We start from the raw sequence: 14655 nt of genomic DNA, 5'->3' as shown, positions 1-14655 counted from the left end.
TCCTCATCCACAAAGAGTATTAGGTACAAATTCCACCTCATAACTTTTTCCAGAAGATACTTGTTTTTCCCTCCCTTTATTTTTGACAATGCCACTAATGATGAGCAAGCTGATTTTGATGAACCTTGCTTCGCTGTCTCTTTTTAAAGAGGCAGAATAGACGTACAAGGCCAGTTTTTAAATAAAGCTTTTCTGTGTTCTGGTTTAAACTTACTTGTTACATGTCACCTTGTGTTACTCCCTTTTAAATACATTTCATTTTTAATAAAGATGTTGATTTTATAAAAAAATATAAATTATCAAAAAACACTCCCAATTCTTTGCTGTTCAGTAAAAAATCAATTAGAGAACACCCACCAAAAGATTTTTATTTACGGCAGGTTAGGCACTTATTTTCTGGTATTTGTTAGCTTGCATGAAACAGATGATCCTGGCTAAATCAAATTAGGCACTATGATTTGGGTTTGGACCTTCAAGTTTAAATTAATCAGATATTTGAGAGGTGTTTCAAGTTTGCTTCAGCTGAGATAGAAAATGATAGCAAAGCCTGGCAGCATACAGTTACGTAAAACGTCTTTTCAATTTTTGCACTCTATTACCCTTTACTATTATGGGAAAATGGTGTTATCGCCTGATTCCTGAGAAAGCACACAGAAATCTCGCCTTCCTAATCTAAGCCAGTCCTTGACTAGTGATGAACAAAGCCGGGCCATCTGCTCTGAATATCATTACTACTTTAGCCGTTTGGGCATGGGATCTACCTTTTCTGCTTCCAAAAGAAGGTTTAAGATTGGAAAATTGAAGTAAGTAGAAAGAGGCACTTGAACAAATAGCACCTTCAAACGAAAGCCCCATTTCTGAGGTTATTCTCATTAGCATAATTTTCATTTTTTTATTCTGGCCACAGACTTAACCTTCCGGGTCCCCATTTTGCAAAACATTTCAGTAAAAAAAACTTAATTCCCGAGTTTCTGCAGTAAACACTTAGGAAGGAAAACGGCGTGTGGGAGAATATGAGTCATCAGTCACCCCCACCCTGCCTCCTGGTGAGTCTCCATTGGCAAACCAGAAACACAGGTGGAGCTCACATTTCTGTTTTTCTGGAATCACACTATGCCTCAGGCCATGTTAATTTCCTGAACGAAACAGTCCCTGATCTGGTGAAGGGCTGCTGGCTAACTGCTGGCGTCTGGCAGGTGCCCCATCTGTCCCCCGGTGCCCGGGTCTCTCCCTCCCGCCTTCACTTTCCCTTCCTCTCAAGCAGGCGTCTCTCTTTGTTATCCGGGGTGCCGTGCACTTGAACTTTCTCCTTCTTATACCTGTAAACTTGAGCTCTTTTCCTCTACCCTGCGGACAGTGGGCTTTATCTCAGTGACAAGGCACAGCTGTGTGACGGTAGTTACCGCGCTGGTGATGATGGAGAAGGTGACGGTGATGGAGATGGGGGTGCTGGGGGTGCGAGCAGCGCAGCTGAGCGGTCGCGGGGAGCAGGACGGCCCGCGGAGGCGGCGGGGAGGCGGAGTGCAGCGGGACTGCAGATGGGAGCTGTCCACCGACCCCGGTGCTGAAACGCCGCAGCCATGGCATCGCCAGAGCGGGGGAAAGGCGGGGAGGCGCTGTAAATACAGAAGGGAGAAAAAAGGCAACAAATACCTTCACATGGCCGCCCAGCCTGGCTTTGGGAATGTGCTTCTGCAGGTGTCTCGCTGCTGAACTGGGCGGGTGAGATCCCCTATTCTGGCAGGTCGGGCTCAGATTTCTCTAGAAAGCTGTGAATGAGAGCTCGGTTGCACACCGGGCTGTGGTTTTGGTAGGAGGCGTGTGCGCCCGAGACTCTGTCCTTCTACACCGAGCCTGGCTTTCCCCTGGGTCCTAAATGCCTCCGCACCGCTGCTCTTTGGGTTCCCTCAACACCTATCAAGAATTACTGGAATTTTGTTAACAAAATTTTTGTTAACAAAAAGTCCCACAACCATCACTCGCCACACCACCTTAAAAACAGAGTCTTTCAAACGGATTAATATAAGCTCTGAAACAGACGTGTGCTTGCAAGTGTGAGAGTGTGAATTTGACAGATAACCAAGTGTCAAAGGTCTATGGGGGGAAAGTTGGATTATTTTATTTAAAAATGATGTTAAAATATACACTGTATCAAAAGGCTCAAGTTAAAACCTCATTGCACCAAAATAAGTTACGCATAGATGAAAAAGCTCAACAAAAAGTGCATTTTAAAAAGTGACTTGAAGAAAGTAAATATTTGATTGATCTCAGGATGGGGAGTTTTTCTAAGCTCCAGAGGAATAGAAGAAACCACAGAGGAAAATATCAGTAAGTTTGAGTACATGAAAATACTCTGTAAATACGAATTACCGCTTGGAAAAAATGTAAGGAATGTATGTTTCCTAAATAATGATATCTCATAAATCAAAAGATAGACACTCACTAAGAGTCTCAGAAAAAAAGGAGGAAGGACAAATGGCAAAGAATTCATAGGAGAAATGAGGATGCAAAATGAACACATATTCGAAAATAAAACTAAGTAAACAGAAATAAATAGTTTAAAACAGCACTGAGGTGAAATTTTGGCTCAAGCTTAACACATAATATCTTCTATTGTGGGGATAATAGTAAAATAGTACAATCATTCTAAACATCTATTTCACAACATATATCAAGTGTCACATGCATTTAGATAAAAATTCCACTTCTGGCACCTTATGGTGAAGATATATTCATATATGCAAAGATTTATGTTCATAAATTTCATTTCTGATCTACCATTACCAAAAATAATGAAAGCATTGAATCTTTTACATAGGCTATAATATTTGCAACCACTAAAAACATGTTTTAGAAGATATTTACAGACAAACAGACATGCTTGCAAAACGGTAAGTAAGTGAAGAAAAGCAAGATACCAGTTCAGCACCCTCATTTTCTCCTAACTGCCAAGTTGGTAAGATCGTAGATAGTATGATGAGAATATAGGTAAATTTTCCTTTTGCCAAGTAACTGGATTTTTGTAATTGTATTTGTCTAAAGATTTTATGTTTACTTTAAAAATTATAAAATAGTTTTAAACAATCTTTCTATCATATATTTCATAGAGATGGTAATTTTTTCAGAATTCCTGCAATTCTAATACAATATTGTATGTTTATTTAATTGTTTATTTACTGTCTTTCTCTCCAGTAGAATATAAGCACTGTGTGGCAGATAATTTGTCTATTTGTTCACTACTGTTTCCCAAACACATAGAAATATGCCTCTAACAGCATAATACTTAACTTTATATCTCCAGAATAAGAGGATCTGCTTCAGGCTATTATGTAGAGATAAGATAACCGCATGAAACCTAAAGATTGATAACCTGCAAATGTATTTGTGGTGGAAGGAATTTTTCAGGTTGGTGTAGTGTGTACTATGGGTGGTAATAAGGGAGCTAAGATATTTTTGGTAACCACAGAGAAGATTGCTGCAGAAGCATTGACCGATTGCCAAATATCCTGAAGCTTGCCCATAGTTCTCACCCCCTCACACACAGGCAGGACCATGGACTTGCTCTTGCCCTATGTATTACAGAACAGGGTGAAACATAAGCCCAGAAGCCAGTTCTCCATGTGTTATTCTTACCTGCTATGACAATTCCTCACTTGGTTGCTGGGTGACTAAGTGGAAGAGAGTTCCACCTTCCTTCCCAACCTTCTCCCCTAGTGTGAACAGAAAGAAGTCATAGTTATGGGACGCCACTGGGACTGCACAGTTGATTAATTCTTTCTTTCAGCATTTTATAGCTTACCCTAACTAATGCAAACTGAGAAATTTCAATGTTGGCCTACAGTTTTGACGGAAGTATTAGTGAGATTCTCTTATGATAATATACCAGAATGTACACTGCAAAATTGCAGGGAGAACAAAATATTATCTAGCTAACTAGAATATTTTTACTTTCACAATATGACCTTGTCACTCACACATTTTCCAAGCCTTTAAACTTCCAAGGTAAGCATATGTCCAAAAATGCACTTTTTACCATTGTAATATTATTCTAACACTTCCTTCATAAATACTAAGATTTCTGTGGATAGTAAACCCATCCCTTCTGGACTCTTAACTTCCATGCCCTTCCCCACTAGAAAGAACCATTACTTGGCACTGGCCAGCCTTCAGAAAGCATTCTCCCCACATCTAGACCTTGATCACAGCTAACCCAACATTAACAGGGTCCTTTAAGTTGGTGTAGAAATGGGTGACTATCTGGGGAGTGCAAGGGAAAAGACAGGAAGCATGAAAGACACGTGAGAGCAGGTCACATCTTCACCCTTGCCATTGACCATGTGGGCGCAAAGGGATACAGGGAGGAATGCTGGCAAACAAATACATAGGCAGCTGCAGTGCAAGACAGTGCAATGGAGATGGAGCAGAATGTGCAAAATATCAGCATGATGTCAATAAGGGCGAGTGGAGAAAAGAAACTTACTGGATTATTCTGATCCGTTTTGGATAGGGAGGCCATAGGCTTATCAAAGTAACCCAATGTACTTTAGAATGACATTATGAAGTGAAAGATTAAAGTAAGTTCCTGTCTAGCTAATTTCCCATTTAAAGCAGTTGCAAGCAAGGATTGACAAACAGGATGAGACTTGCTTTACAATATTTTGAAATATATATATCTCAGCATCCGTGGGGGATTCACTGCTTTTTAGCCCACTCTCTGTCCATAGGAGACTGGGTGCCGGGGGTTAATTCTCTAAGGGTATGCAGAGTTTTTCACACCAACCTCATAGTTTTCTTGGAAGTAAAATAGAAGCTCCATAGTTGACCACCTCCCTACATTGACCACCTCCTTTAGTTGACCTAATGTTCATAGCCCAGACATGCACTGCATGCACGTATCAGTGTAGTAGGCCTAGTTTCTGTTGACCACCTCCATATGTTGACTAGTTTGTTAGAGACCCTTGAGAACTTACAGAGGTTCTACTGTATACCCCCTGAAGAACTCCCTGGTGCATCTTCCATCTGACTTAATCAGTTCTATCTTTCAGTAACTATACCACAGGTCTTTGGAGACACGGAGCTCAGACATGCTGTATTTATTTGCTTTTCACACCCATATCTTTCTTAATATATGTGAGCCTCTCTGGAGTAGTAAGTGATAAGGCCAGAACCTTTTGTGGATCATTCTACACCATTGAGAGTTTTTAAATAGACATGAAGATCACATCCTTATGTAATTCTTTCCTAAAATATTTGGTTTTAATGGACTTTTCTTCCAATGCTTGCTTTATTTTTATCCCTTTCTTTGGGAGAAAATACTTCATTTGTATGTTTTCACTTTTGCTCTAATATGATAAAGACAGTGTTTGCAGTTTATAAACTGAAGAAGAAATAACACTGTATGTAAGGTGTCAAAGCAATTCATATTACCAAGGTTCAAAGATCTGTAGTTTTCACCCTCTTTAGCTTATTCTTCTGATTCACCTCACAAGGACATAGTTCACAGCAGTTCAAAGTCCTAACAGAGAAAAATGAGATAATTGAATTTCACGCAACTTTAGTTCTAACCAGTTCTAGTTCCAACTTTAAAGAAGGGGAAATTTTGCCAGAAAGTTCTATAAACAATCTCTAAAACAGATTCAAATCGGAACTATTTATCCAGGATTTTCTATGATAGGAAGCAAATAAGGTATAGTATGTCCTTGCCAGAAGATAAAAAATACAGTGGGGGAAAGAATAGGATGGTTAAATATAAATTCGTCATGTGCAAAGGAGTTCTATACTCTTTGGAAACAAATATTAATTGGCTTTTCTAACATGACACCATCTTGGATTTGTGGAAGTCTCTATTCCTTTTCATTTCTACTTCAAAAAACCAACTATCTTTTTCTTTATTGCAAAATACAGAAATTAATAACCAAGTCATACTACCGACATTTTGTTTTTACCTACTCCCTCCTAGATATGTGAATTTTTTTTTTTTTTTTGTAGTTTTTGGCCAGGGCTGGGTTTGAACATGCCACCTCCAGAATGATATGTGAATTCTTTAAGCATAAAATTGTTTTTATGATTGATACATAATAATTGTACATATTTATGGGATACAATGTGATGTTTTGATACATATATATTGTATAATGATCAAATCACAGTGATTGATATATAGGTCATTTTAAACATTTATCTTTTTTGTGATGAGAACATTCAAAATCTTCTCTTCTGGCTATTTTGAAATATACAAAATAATACTGTCAATCAGAGTCATTGTACTATGTGGTAGAACAACAACCCTTATTCTTTCTATCCAACTGTAGTTTCGCACATGTTGATCAATCTGTCATCCTCTCCCCTCTCCCCTACTCTCTCTGTCGTCTAGTAATCATTATTCTACTTTCTATTTCCATAGCACTTTTCAGATTCCATGTATGAGTGAGATCATGTGGTGTCTGTCTTTCCATGCATGAGTTATTTCAGTTAACATAATGTCCTCCAGGTTCAACCATACTGCCACAGGATTTTATTCTTTTTTAAAGGCTGAATAGTATTCCATTTTGTATATATACCACATTTTTTGATCCACTTATTTATTGGTAGACATTTTGGTTAATTTTGTACCTTAGCTATACATAATATTACTGCTAAGTCATTGCAGCTGATGGTCCTACCGACTGTATCACGTATCTTTCCTGCCTTTGATATCTGCTTCCTCACCAACCACTAAGTCAACACTACATGATTTATTTTTTAATACAGCACTTAACTTCCAAGAGATGGAAGGTTATGCTTCAACAATAAATAAACCCACAGACATCAGAATCTTAATATAACCAAGTGTTATGTTTCATGCTGGAAGTTCGGTGCTACTCGGAAAGGAGACAAGGTGTAAGAGCTAGAAGGTCTCTTATCAACAAAGTCGGACTCAGGAAAGTTCTATCATGTTGAAATTTCTTGTGATAGTGGAAATGGATACACGAGAACTCACCCTCACCCCTAGAAGTGACGTGTACCCTTCCTACTGATATCTTATTGACTAGGATAAATTATTTGGTTCTGCTTAACTGCATGAATCTGGGGAAGATGGGAGTGTTTGATGTGCAGAGTATGAAACGGAAGTAAAAACTTAAACTTCTTTGCGAGAGACTTGGGGGACTTAAAGGTTAGAGACCAATAGCAAAGATCTAATAACTCATCCTTACATACTGACATTTATTCCACAGCATGGCTATCCAACATCAACAGCAGAAAGTGTTCATGTTTGGAAATTCTTGACAGGAAGAGTAAAGTAATTCAACCTTTAGTGAGTGTCTACAAAAATGTATCAAACAGGGAAGCAGACCCACTATCATCAAAATGATCACTTCTGTAACTTGAAAACCAAAGAGCTCAGCAATCAATATCAGAGTGGTTGAGGAAAGAACATGAAAGTTGGAAGTAGAGAACACTGGTACAAGTTGGATCTATCACGTGTAAAGCACAAATGTCCTGATGTCATAATTGGGTAAATGAGGTGGAAGCTATATTGATTAGTATGATGTAAACACTCCAATTTGTACAAATAATCAACACATTGAAATTGGCATAAATGTATTTATGATCTATGTGCAAAAGACTTAATTAAAAAAATAAACTTAAAAAAATAAAAATAAATATGACTAGCTATGGGAGCTCAGATGAATGACTAAACTAAATACGTGTTTCCTGCCTGTCCAATACTGCTTTACAGGAACACATTTCCTCATTACCCAATACTACCGTCCAGACCATGACGTGGGAGTCACCTTACACTCTAACCAATCATTGCTGCCAAAAAAATGGGTAAATAAAGCAGGACGGGATGAAGCCAGATAGAGTTTGGAGACCTATGTAAAGAGAATACTGTAGGTTCCATTTCCCATCCCAAGGCTTTGGTTCCTACAACTCTTCCTTCAATTATCTGAGCCACATGAAGCAGTCCATTAAGCTAATTTGAGTTGAGTTTATGTCATTGATTTTGAAACAGTTCTGCTTAATTCTGCTGATTTCTCTGGGATAGCTGAGGAGACCATACTTCTCAGATCTCTGAGACCTGCTCTGACAGGAAGGGTCTGCCCCCCAGAAAATAAGTCCTCTTGTTGAATACCTAATCTTGGAAGGAGAGATGAGGAGTAGTGAGTTGTAACTAGCAGGATTTGTCCAGGAGCCTTCTTACCATTTGATTAGATTACCTTGGAGAATCCTAACCTTTTCCACACAAGTCTCCTCTTTGGTGGGGCAAAAAGAAGCAATTGAATATTAGAAGCTATACACCTTAATTCCCACGAAACCTCTCCAAAATGTAAGTAGATTTTTGAGAGGTGTTATCCATTGTGTTATAATAATCATTTGTTAGTCTCTTCAAGGTTCAAGAAACAAATCCATACTATGTTTATTTTATCAGATGGAAGTTTATAGTAATAAAATTCATAATAATAGCTAAAATTTATTAGTCTATCATTAAGTAGATAGTGTATAGTGTAATAAGTATGAGTAATACAGTAGGAACTTTATAAGCAATGGTGTTGAATCCTCCTAGTGATTTCATGAGGGAGGTCATATCTCAATGTCAGTTCCTGTGATTTTGTAATTAGTTCCTATCTTGTCTTCTCCCACCACTTCCTCTGTTTCTTTCTCTCTTCTTTTATTTACCTCATGACTTCTGCTTACTTATGGCCTCTGCTGCTTAAGACTTATGCCTGCTTCCCCCTCTTTCTCTGTTCTTCCCCACTCTGTCCTCTACTTATTGAGATTCTCCAGGTATTTTACATTCAGACTTTTTTAGAAACACAACCCAATTGCTCATGTAGTCATTACCAGGCAAGGAGAGTCCTCTCAAGTTATAGTATTTCACAGGCAGCATTATAAGCCATCCTATCATTAGCTGCCTTTTTCTCAGGACCAATCCTTTTTCTAATTGATGGTGGGATGACACAATGGCAATGAAACACCCATCCCATAGCTGTTCTTCTCAAAAGGGATTACGAATGGCCTTGGGAACTTTATGGCTCATTGATTATTTGTTACTACATGTTCATGAACATATTGCAGGTTTTATGACTAAATTTGGCAAGCCAGTCATTTGGAAAGATTCCTAGGGTTTGAGATGTGTAAGTGATATATTTTTGGGAGTGGAATATCAGATACAGAGGATCGATGGATGCCCTGAGGAGTCAAAACACAACAAGAGGGCCTTGGACATCTAGGAGGTGGGTTCAAGTATGGCAGAAACACAGAAAGGGATGAACCAGTTAATGGAAGGACACTCCCTGTATCAGTGTGCCGGGAATGCCATGACAAAACACCACACACCTGGTGGCTTGAACAACAGAAATTTAATGTATTTTCTAACAATTCTGGAGGTTGGAAGTCTAAGGACAAGGTGCCAGCAGGTTTAGTCTCTGCTGAGGGCTTTGTCCCTGGTTTGCTGCCTTCTTGCTGTGTCCCTACATGGTCTTTTTTTCTGCTCATGCACTCTTGGTATCTTTTTCTCTTCTTATGAGGATATCAGTCTTCTTGGATTAGAAGCTGACCTTATGACCTCATTTAACTGTAACTAGCTCTTTAAAGGCCTTATCTCCAAATACCATCACCTTGGGAGTTATAGCTTCAACATATAAATTTGCAGGATGGGCACAATTAAGTCCACAACATCCCCGAATGCCTTTCCTTGCCTTCTAGGTTATGAATATCCCTATACTCATCCTCTTCATTCCCATGTGGTTTAATAATGAATGATACTTTTCTTTTTTTTCATTTTTTTTTTATTGTTGGGATTCATTGAGGGTACAATAAGTCAGGTTACACTGATTGCAATTGTTAGGCAAAGTCCCTCTTGCAATCCTGTCTTGCCCCCATAAAGTGTGACACACACCAAGGCCCCACCCCCCTCCCTCCATCCCTCTTTCAATGAATGATACTTTTCAACACAATTCATGTCAAGAAGGAAAGAACTACATTTCTTTAAAGTTTTCTGGAAATTTTCAGAATGATCTGATGGATTTGACTCAAGAAGAGGAAACTAAGTAGAATAAATGTGACAAATCCAAGTCTTTGGACATAGATTTGAGGGCCTTTGTCTTTGTCTCCAGCACCGAAAATTTCTCAAGTGAAGTTTAACACCATTTAGGGGAAGACTACAAAGACGTGTATATGCATGATAATAAGTGAAGACCATTTGTGAAGGCATTAAAAAACATAATAGAGAATATTTTAACTTCTTTTTTTTTTTTTTTTAGATGTTTTATTTGTAAATAGGGAGTTTTGTTGCCACTAAGGAAGCAAAGGCCCAGAGGAAATTCATTTCTAGTTTCTTAAGAAAAAAAAGATACCTTGCTGAGGCCAGGCACAGTGGCTCACACCTACAATCCTAGCACTCTGGGAGGCTGAGGCAGGAGGATCACTTGAGATTAGGAGTTGGTGACCAGCCTGAGCAAAAGCCAGATTCTTGTCTCTACAAAAACTAGAAAACTTAGCAGAGCATGGTAGAGTGTGCCTGTAGTGCCAGTTCCTTGGGAGGCTAATGCAGGATGGCTTGAGCCCAGGAGTTTGAGGTTGCAGTGAGCAATGATGATGCCTCTGCATGCTAGCAGGAGTGACAGAGCAGGCCATTCTCTCAAAATATAAATAAATAAATAAATATCTTGCTGGTACATGTTGATGCAGATATTTAATGATCTTACTTTTCTCCTTTATTTTTTTTTCAATTTCAATATAAAAACAATATGTAATATAAAATTCATGATGAAATAACTTGATACCAAATGGCAACAGTCTGAATTTGATTCAGCAGAAATTGGACGTCATTTTGAATTCTGAAAGAAAAAGTCTAATTTAGAAGATAAACTCTAGAAAGTAACTATTTAATTATGTTTGTAATTTATTATCCATCTAATTTAAAAATTCATCCTTTTGCCCTTATGCTTTAAATAATATGAATAATAATGTGTACAGAAAATATTCAAGTATGTTGATTTTTTAATCTTATTTAAAATAATGTATTAAAAATCCACATTTGTCTCTTATTCAGGTAATTTTATACCTCAGTGACAAATACTATCATACCAGATTAGGCTTCATCTGATGAAAATGAATCAATTTCAAGTTACTAGGATTATTTCTGAAGTTCATATTAATCTTACTAAAAAATGTTATTGAAACCCAGAAACTTGGGTCTCAGTAGGGTTTACTAGGATTTAAAGTCAATAGGTGGGCATTTATATTGTCTAGATATATTCATTAATAAATATTCAGCCAATCAAATATCCAACATGCATGTGTATACTGTTGAACCAATATTTCAAATTACGTTCTTGTGATCTAGTTCAACTTTACATTCTTCCACCCTCCCAGAGGTCTCAGTGGATTCTTAACAGAGGATCGAAAGAGAGTTATGGTTTGCTGCAAATTGCCTCTGAAAGGCTTCCAGCCACTGTGGGTTTCACTTTCTATGAATTTTAAATGTATAATTACAATTGTATTCAGATATTGTGGAATTATTTCTGCAGATCTTTTCAGCAATACAAGAGTTTGACATCTACCTTTGTAATTTGCAAGTCAGTGCTCTAGAAGGCTAGTAGAAAAAGAGGGGACTGGTCCTTGAGAAGAGGAAAGGGAGGTAAAGCAAAGGCAGAGGAGGGCCCTAGTTCTGCATGAAGATTTGGGAGAAGTGAGGAAACCAAGGCACCTCTGACCAAAAGTGGCCTCCACTTCCCTCCAAACAGGAACCTAGAGCTGGAAAGCAAAACAGGGGCCAACTCCCAGTAGGTGTTTGCTATGAACCCTACGAACTCATGGGGCAGGGCTGTGCTGTATGTAGGAGGGAGACTGGGGGTATGAAATACATCCTTTTAAGCCCAATGTCATTCCATTCATACCTCAGAGCCTAAGTCAGTACGTAGGAGAGGCTCTGGTCCCTGCACCCAAAAGAGGCTAGAGCTGCAGTTTGAGTGGCTCCCTACTGCCCGCATGCCTTCCAGCCACATGCTGTCTCTGGGAACCTGCTCCTCACAGGTGCTGCCCCACGGTCCTGTATACCTGGTACCTGACCCTCTACCGTGGCCTCTGTCCTTCTCTTGGTCTGTCAGTGCTCTAGTGCCCAACATCAGCCCAGCCCAGTGGGCCCAGACTCATGGGTTTAGGAAGTCAACAGCTGTCCCTGTGTTTGGGGCAAAGACATCCTTACTGATTCCAAAACGATTAGTGCCTCTCAGGGTGAAGGAGGTAAGGAAATTTCAACCCAAAAGACGAGTCTCTGGTATAAGAAATATTTTCAATTGAAGGCCATTTTAGGTCAAGAAATACTGGAGAACGTCTCCTCTCTATCTGCATAAACCAGACTGGCCTGATCAGAAACCAAAGAGGACAGTTGTCTTCCCTTCCCCATCCTATTGCCTCAAAATATTTCAGGAATGTGAGTGGGGAATGAAGATGGAGTTGGCCCAGATTATTTGAGCCATGAACACTTGTCTCCCTGGTTAATCTTACAAGTCGATTCCGCTTCTCCCCATCGATTTGTCCTCTCTAGAAACTATGTATGTCCTATACTCCTCAATTTCCTCCCTCCCTTCTAAAAGGCCTGTATAAAGATACCCGAACTCCTTTGGAAAAGTGGCTTATCACTCTGCGATTTTTTTTTCCTGGGTGTATGGTAAATAAATTCTTTCTGTTATTAATCTACCTTAATTGTGACTTGATCTTTCAGTGAACTTACAGAGGAAATGGCAAGATTCCCCTCTACCCCTCACGCCTACTAGGGAGACCCACTAACCCGTTCCAAAGAGCTCAGTCTTAAAATAGGGGGCAGAGATTGAGACAAGGGGCCAATGACTTTAAGGCTGCTATTTCACTAGGGGAGAAAAATATATTTCTCTCACACACCCCAAAATACATTTAATGTCTGATAACATCCACCAACCTATAACCAAATTAGTTTGGTAACTAACACAAGCCGAGAACTTGGAAATTGGTGTCGAATACCTCCAAGTTATAAAATCAGAAAAATTGTGAACACTGCCTTGAAGATAGAACATAGGGAAAATAATGCTCACCAAAACAAAATATATATATATATTTACAAGGATCCTTTTTGAAATTGTAGAGGATGATAAGTCTGAGCATTTCCTAGCAATCCAAGAATGGTAAATAGAAATTAGTCTGACAGCGCATGTTACTGCTATTTAAAGAAGTGTTCAGTGACAGAGTGTTTCCTTTGCGTACTGGAATATCCTTACTGCTTTCTTTAGTGGATGTAAAAAGTTTCATAAGAAAAGAGTTTTCTGCTTTTGCTCACCAGTGTGCCTATTGTGGGAGGCCAATATGTTACCCCATAATATGAAGGATTGTTGAGCTGCAGACAATTAAGAAGCAGATTTAAGGAAGCTCTCTGCCCTCTCACTATTTGCCTAAAAGTAGGTCACAGATTTACAAAGGTAGGAGGAATTGTACGCACCCTTCTTCTAACAGAGAGAACAAAAATTAACTATTGAAAACAGTGTTAGACTCTTGTTAGCCTGGAGATGACACCAGACAAATCTACGTGAACAAAGTTTACTAACTTTACCTGCCAGTTATTTGCCTTCCCACAAGCTGTCGCTCAGAGTTTAAAAGTCCTTTTCTTTTGTCTCTGTTTCTTCTCTCAAAACTTACTGTTCTTTGTTGAAGGCACTGGCAAGATGAAGTTTAAAGCCAGTTCTCTGGGAAATACTCAGTCTCTGGGTGTCTTCTATATATGTATGAAATATACATACTAATGAAAGTTTGTATTTCCCTTGTTAATCTTTTTTAAAAAGCCGGGCATTGTGGTGGGCACCTGTAGTCCCAGCTACCAGGGAGGCTGAGCCCAGGAGTCTGAGGTTGCTGTGAGCTACAATGTCACAGCTCTTTACTGAGGATGAGTCTTCCCTCCCCTCAAAAATCTCTTTTACATCAGGTGTTCATTCTAAATGAGACCCTATGGGGATTACTATTAATAAATGTTTGCTGAATGAGTGAGTTTGAGTCCTCAGTAACTCCTTCTAATCTTATTCCCTACAGGAAGCAACTTGATTCCCCCTCACCTGGAGTTGTCATGAAGAACAAATGAAATATGTAAAGTGCTCCTAACACTCACAGGAGCTGAAAGTAGTAATAGTGTAAAAAAAAGAGGCTTTCCCCCCACGCCCCCATAGGCCATTCCCTCCCACACTGGCCTCTGGCCCTGCCCAGCCTCACAGACTGTGTGTGAGCATCAGACACAACACGGATCCTTGGCCTCACTCCCAAGCAGCAGCCCAGGTGTCCTCAGGAAGCAGGACCCTTGGAAAAGGTTCACACAGTCCTGAAGGTAGGTTTAGGGACCATTGGGTAGGGGATTCTTGCATCCTGGGTGCATGGAACATGGGAGGCGGATGAAGGCTCTGGATGGACGTGTCCCTGGGCTCCGTGAGCTGCCTAGCTCAGGGAAATGGTGTTCACTGAGCCAGGGCAAAAGCTTTGCTATCCAAGTCGGTGCTTGGTGACTGGAACATGCTTAGTACATAGTAAGCGCTATATTAGGAGTGAGAGAGAGAACGGCTTTTGAGCCAACAAGACCTGAATCCAATCAAATTGAATAGATCAACAGCTATGAAATAGAAAGGAATGGATAAAGAGGACTTTAGTCTGTTG

The 14655-nt window shown here is 39.4% G+C and overlaps 1 protein-coding gene across 1 annotated transcript in view; it reads right to left on the bottom strand.

The window, feature by feature from the left end:
* CLVS1 (clavesin 1) overlaps positions 1 to 1831 on the bottom strand; it is a 185585-nt gene extending 183754 nt beyond the window's left edge. Inside the window, exon 1 of the mRNA XM_053558400.1 lies at positions 1654 to 1831. The gene's annotated coding sequence lies outside the window, so the exon portion shown is untranslated. The remainder of the gene's footprint in view (positions 1 to 1653) is intronic.
* Positions 1832 to 14655: the final 12824 nt, after the last annotated feature.

This window comes from Nycticebus coucang, chromosome 13 (assembly GCF_027406575.1).
Source record: "Nycticebus coucang isolate mNycCou1 chromosome 13, mNycCou1.pri, whole genome shotgun sequence".
In the NCBI taxonomy this organism is placed as follows: domain Eukaryota; kingdom Metazoa; phylum Chordata; class Mammalia; order Primates; family Lorisidae; genus Nycticebus; species Nycticebus coucang.
Note: the sequence above shows the minus strand (reverse complement) of the source record. Positions and strands in the feature narration are given on the sequence as shown.